General features: G+C 42.1%; 1 pseudogene; it reads left to right on the top strand.

Moving 5' to 3' along the window:
• Positions 1–233: 233 nt before the first annotated feature.
• The window catches only part of LOC123793611 (calreticulin-like), a 30,212-nt pseudogene continuing 22,541 nt past the window's right edge, over positions 234–7,904 (top strand).

The raw sequence follows: 7,904 nt of genomic DNA, 5'->3' as shown, positions 1-7,904 counted from the left end.
CTGGAGCATCACTGAGTTAGTGACACAAATAAGTGGGAGGGGAGGGCTCAGGCAATGGCAGTGCCACTTGTAAAAGTACAAAATCAGGCAGAAAGAAACTGGAATTCAGATGAGGATCTAAATGATGCAGAAGTCACAAGGAGAGTGTGTGAGAGTGAGTGTGAGTGTGTGTGTGTGTGTGTGTGTGTGTGTGTGTGTGTGAATGGTAATTCTGTCAACTCTCAGACTCGACCATGAAAACTTGGCCAAAGAGATGTTCTGAGACAAAGGGCCTCTGTGCCCAGCTGGCTCAGGCCCACGGAGGACAGCTCAGAGCGCTGAGGAGCAGCCTGCTGCTCAGGCCTCCAACTGATACGCGATTGGGACCGTCTGCCAAGTGTGGGTACTCGGACATGCTTGGCCTGAGGAAGAATCACCCTGGACAGATGCCCAAACCAAAGAGGCCGGATCCAGCTGGCCTTTCCAGGTCTCAAGTGCAAACTGATGGAAAGGGTCTCTGCAGAGGCCACAGGGATGTGGAGGTGAGAGCAGGGGCCAAAACAACAACAAAAATGCTGGAAAGAAGTATATCAGAATCTTGACAATGGTCATCTCTGTGAGGTAGATTGTAGGTGCTTTTACTGCTTATCTGCTGCCTCTGGGCTTTGTACCTTTTCTACAATAAATTATTTTGCTTTGAAAAATCAAGAAATATGAAATAAGAAAAACAGACACTAGTTGCCTGTCTTTCTCATTAGACTGTGAGCTCCTTGAGGTCTTGAGGGCTCAAGGAATTATGTCTTACTAGTACTTTGATGTCCAGCACTCACACTGGAAGAGTATAGGAGCTCTGCAAATATTTGAGTGAATGATTTATATCGTCTTCTACTTCAAGCATTTAGGCTCTTATTCAGTGTCCACTTTCTTAACAGACTTGGCTATGTGCTTCCTAGGGTACAGTGGATTAGAAATGACAACCTATAAAATGAATGGAGGACCTACTAGAGGTTCCCATTCAGTGACAGCAAAACTAATTGCTTTTAATAATTATTAATTATTACAATAATCTTATTATCTTATGTAATAAGATACCTCATATCAATCTGTCATGCAACAAACATTGAGCAACTAGTATGTGTACAGTATTCCTTCACTTTCCCTGCCTGTAATATGAGGAGGTCAGAGGAAATGACCACTAAGAGTCACTCTGGCTTGGGGGCGCCTGGGTGGCACAGCGGTTAAGTGTCTGCCTTCGGCTCAGGGCATGATCCCGGTGTTGTGGGATCGAGCCCCACATAAGGCTCTTCCTCTATGAGCCTGCTTCTTCCTCTCCCACTCCCCCTGCTTGTGTTCCCTGTCTCTCTGGCTGTCTCTATCTCTGTCTAATAAATAAATAAATAAATAAATAAATAAATAAATAAATAAATAAAATCTAAAAAAAAAAAGAGTCACTCTGGCTTGAACCTTCTATGATGTTAAGAAGAAAAGTCTAAAACATTAAAGTAGGACTTTATTAACCATGTGACACTATTCTCCCAACAAGAAAGGCTCCTTATTTTGGGACATCTTAAATTGTGTCAGGTCTAATTTGTATCAATACTGTTCACCCAGAAAAAGAATTACCCAGAAGAAGTTCTGAGTTCTGTTCTAACCTCTTACCATAAAGTTCAAGATTAAAGTTGTACGACTGTTTCTACATACTTGTTAAATTCAATTAACATTTGTCAAATGGATTAATAAATGAATCGACCCATTCGTAAAGCTGAGAATCTTATGGCATAGGCAAAAGACAAGGTCATCCATCCATCCATTCATTCAACAGATGTTTTGGCAGTTAACTCTGTGTGAGATACTGGGACGCAATGATACATAAAATAGTTACGAAACTCACCAGTCTGGTGTTGTCTGGGGAAGACAGATATTACTCAAATTATACACAAATAATTTTATTAATTACAAACTGTAAAGGACTATGTCTCTTACGTTTGCTGTGCACTCTTTAGATTATAAAGGGCTTTTCACACGCATCACTTCATGGGAAGCCATATAGTATAAAGGTTAAAAGTAAAGATTTCAGTGTTGTATAGGCCTGGGTCTGAATCTGACTTCCCCACTTACTTACAAACTGGGCTCTTGGACAAGTTTCTAAGCTTTACTATTCTCATCTTTTGAATGGGGGAAAATCGCACATTCGTCACAGAGCTATTATGAGAATGCATGAGATAATGCATGGGAAGCACTCAGCACAATGCTTGACATATGGCTCCTGAACAGTAGCTGTTAGTATGATTACACAATTTTTTGTTCTTCATAGCACTTTTCCCTGTATCTCCCTCTTATTCCAGAAGAAAGGCCAGGTCTGAAATCAGGGTTCACATCTCAGGTCCACCACTTACTAGATACAAAATGAAACTAATAGTACCTTTTCATAGCATTATCCATCAGAGTAAATGAGGCGAAATTTTTAGGGACCCACATGAAGGTCAAACACATAACAAATCTTTCGACTATGGTATTAATCCTTATTCTCCACTGGACAAACTGTGGTCAGGGAAGTGGTAATCATTCCAGTCTAACCACAGCAACATCAGATGGAAAGAAGCTCCTGGGGCCCCGCCATCAGGAGTGGTGGGTGAGGTGGCGGCCCCTAAGATGTCTTGGCCTGTCTAACACTGAGATCTTGGGAGAGACAGGGGAAGACTGTGGAAAGCAAACCCATCCCCTGGGCCTCATGGGGAGAGGTAGTTGAGTTGTCAGGCTTGAGTAACAGGAGCTGACAGAACCAGTTTAGCGTGGTCTTACTGGATGTGGGTTGAAGTGGGGTTTTCATGGGCAGAGATAAGGCCATAACCCTAGATATTGGGTAGTGGAATTTGAGAAATATTCATTCAGCTGTGCAGAGGAGATAAAATGAAGTCTACACCCAAGGCCTCTTCCATTTCGAGCTGCCAAATTGCCCTGTGACTCTGGGAGACCCGTGGGACCAGGAAGTGGGAGTCAGCAACTCTGAGGCATAAAATCAGAAAGGCACTGAAAGTTTGGATGGAGTGCCAGATCCCATAAAGAATGCCTCTTTGTCTGTATGCCTTCTATGCCGAAGCCAAACAAATTTATCAGCATCTCCTCGAAACTGCAAGGGAGGGTCTAAAAAGTTTAAGCAATAAAAAAGGGCAAATGGAAATTGATTATTTAATATCATCATTACTAATTCAAGAAGTATAAAATGGTATTACTAATCTCTTTACTTGGTGAGGTGATTTTATTATTTTATCTTACTAGACATAAATATGTATAAGGGCTTTGTTCCCCTAACCAAATTTTTTCTGTCTATTTTTAAGAGAATGCCTCAAGCCTTTCAACCATACATTGCCATAGTGGTTTTTAGGACTTCACTCCCATAGAGGAGGGTAGGATGGAGCATTAATGTGTAAGTGGCTCAAATATTTGGTAGTCCAGCCACTTCACGTGGTAGGGCACAAATGGTAGAGTCTAGGCATCAGAGAGTGAAGGGGATTTCAGAAATATTAGAGTTATCCCATGATATTCCCTTACTGTTCCTGCAGTCTTGGTCAGCCTTAGCTGCAGCTCATAGTCTTTAAGAAAACACAAATCATTTCTATATTTTGCTTTTCTTCTTTACCCTATTGATGGATGGAAAAAGTGACTTAGGCTGGATTATGGTAATTTCAGCTTACTGCAGGAAAATTTTATGGAGACAAAGGAAAGGATAAAGGTAAATGCTGGAATTCAGGAATATACTAATTGACTAGAAAAAAGTTCTGACTTTTATATGATTGTTTTTAACACATATTATCATTTCATTTCTCTTCATTAGAATTTTAAAAAAGTAGTCGATGGAGAAGAATGAACTGTCCACAAAAATAATAATGTCCATTTACTAAATAACAGGTGTTCAGGGACACCTGGGTGGTTGGTTAAGCTGGCAGTTGGTTAAGTGTCTGCCATCGGCTCAGGTCATGATCCCAGAGTCCTGCTCAGCAGGGAGCCTGCTTCTCCCTCTGCCTGCTGCTCCCCCTGCTTGTGCTCTCTCTCTCTTTTTGTCAAGTAAATAAATAAAATCTTTAAATAACAGGTATTCAAAACTAAGCTCTTAGACACATTATCCCCATTAATCTTCCTAATAACTTCGTGAGATGATTCCCAATTTTGCAGAGGGGCCCCAGAAAGGATGGGTAATTTGCCCAAAGCTAGACACAGCTGGTGAGAGGCAGAGCTGAGACTGGATTCTAGGTCTGACTCCAGGACTATGTTCATTATTGCTGGACTACCCTTTTTCTCCGCCTTGGGATTTTTTATATAACACTGTACTTGAAACAGGGAAAAGCACTGTATAAACTCCAAATGTTGCTTTCCCCTAGAGCAGCTTGATACAAAGGAGAGTGGAGCAGACAGACCTGAGGCTAAGTCCCATGACTCACTAGCTGCATAATTTGGGCAAGTCTTTTCACTTCTCTGGGCCTTGCTATTAGATGGAGATGATAGTCATCGACTGCCGTGCTCATCAGACAGGGCTGCTGTAAGAGCCAAATAATATCATGAGGGGACGGGGAGCTCTGAGGACAAGGTCTACAGGCAAGGGTGTTTTTGCTTGAGAAAGCTTTTATTCTATAAATAGAATCCATCGATTGTCCCCTGGAGTAACTTCCCATCTTCTCTATCCTGGCTCCTGTTATGAATCTCATTTTCATGTTTATTAAAGGAGAGAATTACAAACTGGCTTGAGCATTTAAAATCTCATTTAAATCCACTCTGGAATATTGTTTCCAAAGGAGAGAGAATTGAAGACTGAGTGACTCGTGGGATGCCTGCTTCTCGGTGGCTCTGGGGGCAGTCTGCACAGCCACCCATTTTCTCTCAATTTGATTTCTTGTGTGTGGCTCCTCATGTCTCATCCTGCTCAGGTTCATTAGGTTTCCCTTGGTTATCTAGAAGGGCTCTTGGGTACAAATGAGGCTCAGTAAGGCGGTGGGCGGGGGGATTGGGTTGGACGACATAACAGGATCTGGTAGAGCCAAGATTCAAAGCTTGGTCTTCTGCTTATGGGTTCAGGGCTCTTTCCCTTGGGTCCACTCCCATTCCCCAAAGTCTTCTCTGGCTGCTCTAGCCTCACATGAAGTCTTTGGGGAAGTAAGCATACTCTTTAAACTACAGACAGCTCCTAATGCAGTATCAGACATGAAAGTGCTTAGCACTTAGCACTGCTGTGCAATAAATGCTTCAGAGATGGCTGAATCAGGAGCTGTGCTTCTTCTGTGCAATTTAACACCTATTTATTGAAATTTCTTCTATGCTAGGTCTTGGCCTAGATGCTAGGAGTATAAAGATACCCCTGCTCTTCAGAAGCTTAAAAACTATTCGAAGAGACTGAAATAAAGCTTCTTGCAACCTAGCGTGACCCAGGGAAGTAGAGAGAGCTATGGAATCATGGGAGAAGGATCCTCTCTAAGCATGAATAATGATAGCCCCTTGTATTTTATGTTGGCAGTTTACAAAGTGCTTGTTACAGCTCTTACCATTTGACTTTCATGGGATCCCTGTGAGGTAGGAATAATTGTCCGCATTTTCTGATGAGGCAACTGAGGCTCAGAGAATTGAAGTGACAGGCAGAGTCATAACAAGTAAGCTAGGCAGCAGCGTGGAGTAATGGAAGGACCACTGACTTGGAAGTCAGGAGACTTGGCTTCTCTGTCTGTCATTTGTGACTATGCGATCTTGGGTAATTTTCTTCTCTGGGGCTTAGTTTCCTCATCTATAAGATAATGTACTTAGACTAGAAATGTTCTGTGAGTCTCAGGATAAACAGGGTCTCGTTTTGTAAAGCTGCAGAACAGTATTTAACTATCTCCTGAAAATCAAAGGCAGAATGATGTAAGGAGAAGGAATCAGACAGACATGGATTAAAATCCCGGTTTAGTTTCTTATTAGCCATGTGAGCCTAGGCATGTCACTCCACCTCCCTGTGACTCAGATTCCTAATTTGTAGAGATAATATCCATTTTGCTGAGTTCCTCTGAGGCTCGAATAAGGTAATGTGTCCAGCATAGCACCTGGCACATAGTAGGTGTATAAGAAAGTACCAAAGATTGGTGAGACTGAGTACTGGGTCTCTCTGGCTGCTCGTTGAGTATTTAAGTCTGAAGATTCTGTGTTCTCTGATCCCAGGTCTCCAGACCAATGAAGATGCCAAGTTTTATGCCCTTTCAACCGGGTTTAAGCCATTCAGCAATGAGAATGAGACCTTGGTGGTTCAGTTTTCAGTAAAACATGAGCAAGGCATCGATTGTGGTAGCAGGGGTGTGAAACTCTTTCCTGACACCCTGACCCAGGAGGACGTGCATTTAGAATCCGAGTATTACATCATGCTTATGAGCTCTCTGACAGCGGTCACTGTAAGCCCCGTAAGGTCTTAATGAGAGCCACTGTAAAACTGTTGAAGAGACTCCGACTGACCTGAAACAGGAAATTTCCAACCACCTTCCTATGCAGTAAGACTCTTCAACAACCTGAAAAAAGCAACTTTAAACCTAAGTGTTAGTTAAGTAAACCAGAGAGGTAGACAGCCACATGGTGTTCACAAGGCCACAGTACAGAAAGATATTCCCTGGTTCTCAAAAGGGGAGAAAGAAACCATAAGTGTGTAGACACTCCCAACTGGACTTACTACAATAGGCTTTGTGCTCTGAAGGAGGTTCCTGCCCTCGATGAGAGCAGGCACAGAGGTCAGGGAAATCACCTTTATCCAGCATTGATAATGAGTCCAGAGTATTGCAACTATAACCTCAATATGTCACTAGGCCTCCTTGGGGCAGTCTAGCTCTTGCTTCACTCCAATCTTGAATGGTGGCTGAGATTAAAAAACTAGCAAACAACAAAAACTAACCCAACTCCCAAAGCACTGATGAAGAATGTGAATTTTACCCAACGTTTTTATACAAAGTCAGAGAAAGTGTCGCACCACATGTCATACAGCAAAATTTCCTTAAAATTCTCCTTAAACATTTCTTTCTTTTCCCAGGGAGTTTCAGATCACTTGCTTTAAGCCCTTGCTAAAATCCTCTTCAACCTCTTTCCCTTTTTCTGTCTGCCTCCCCTCCCCCCAACTCTTTCTCTCTCATCTTTCAATCTCCTCCAGGCATAGAACGATATAGCACTTTAGGGGCCTAAATGCCTAAATGCCCCCAGAGTGCTATATCGTTGCCTATCTCTATTTTCTTCGGAATCCACCCTCCTCACAAGGAGTTTATATGTGTGTATGTATGAGGTGGTTGTAGTAGGGAAATTGAAAATAATTTTTCAAATGTGATTTTTTTCATATGAATATTATTTGTTCAATGCTCAAACAACCAAACCAGTTTCAGTTGTTATCAGCTCCATTTTACAGATAAGGAAACAGAGGCAAGAAATTTGCCCAAGGTAAGTGGGAAGCCAGAATTTGAACCCAGTCCATTTGGCTTAAAGCCTGTGCTTTTTTCTATTCTACATTTTTGTCTTCTATTTGGTGGGGACACAGGCATGTGAATTGTTTTTTAAAAGGCGGAATGCAAGACATACTTTTAAAAAAGATATTGGTGAGGAGCTATGAGACCAGAGATGGCATGACTCAGTCCAACTGGGGGCTTTTTGGAGGGGGTATGAATTGTTCTTTGAGAATGAGTTAGATTTTAATAGGCAGAGGAGGTGAAGGGTATATAATGAGGACAGAGGAAGCTGTGTGAAACCTCAGAGGCATGAAATTGAAATGCAAGTAGAAAAATGATGAGACCAGTGTGGCTAGAGCACGTCTTGTGTGTGTGTGTGTGTGTGTGTGTGTGTGTGTGTGTGTGTGTATGTGTGTGTGTGTGTGTTTAGAATAGTCAGAGAGCAATAACATGGGGAATGAGGTTGAAAAACTAGGTTATAACCTA

Source organism: Ursus americanus, chromosome 12, assembly GCF_024610735.1.
Source record: "Ursus americanus isolate L20-20 chromosome 12, mUrsAme1.1.p, whole genome shotgun sequence".
Taxonomy (NCBI): Eukaryota; Metazoa; Chordata; class Mammalia; order Carnivora; family Ursidae; genus Ursus; species Ursus americanus.
The sequence above is the reverse complement of the archived record's forward strand: the minus strand, read 5'-3'. Positions and strand labels throughout refer to the sequence as shown.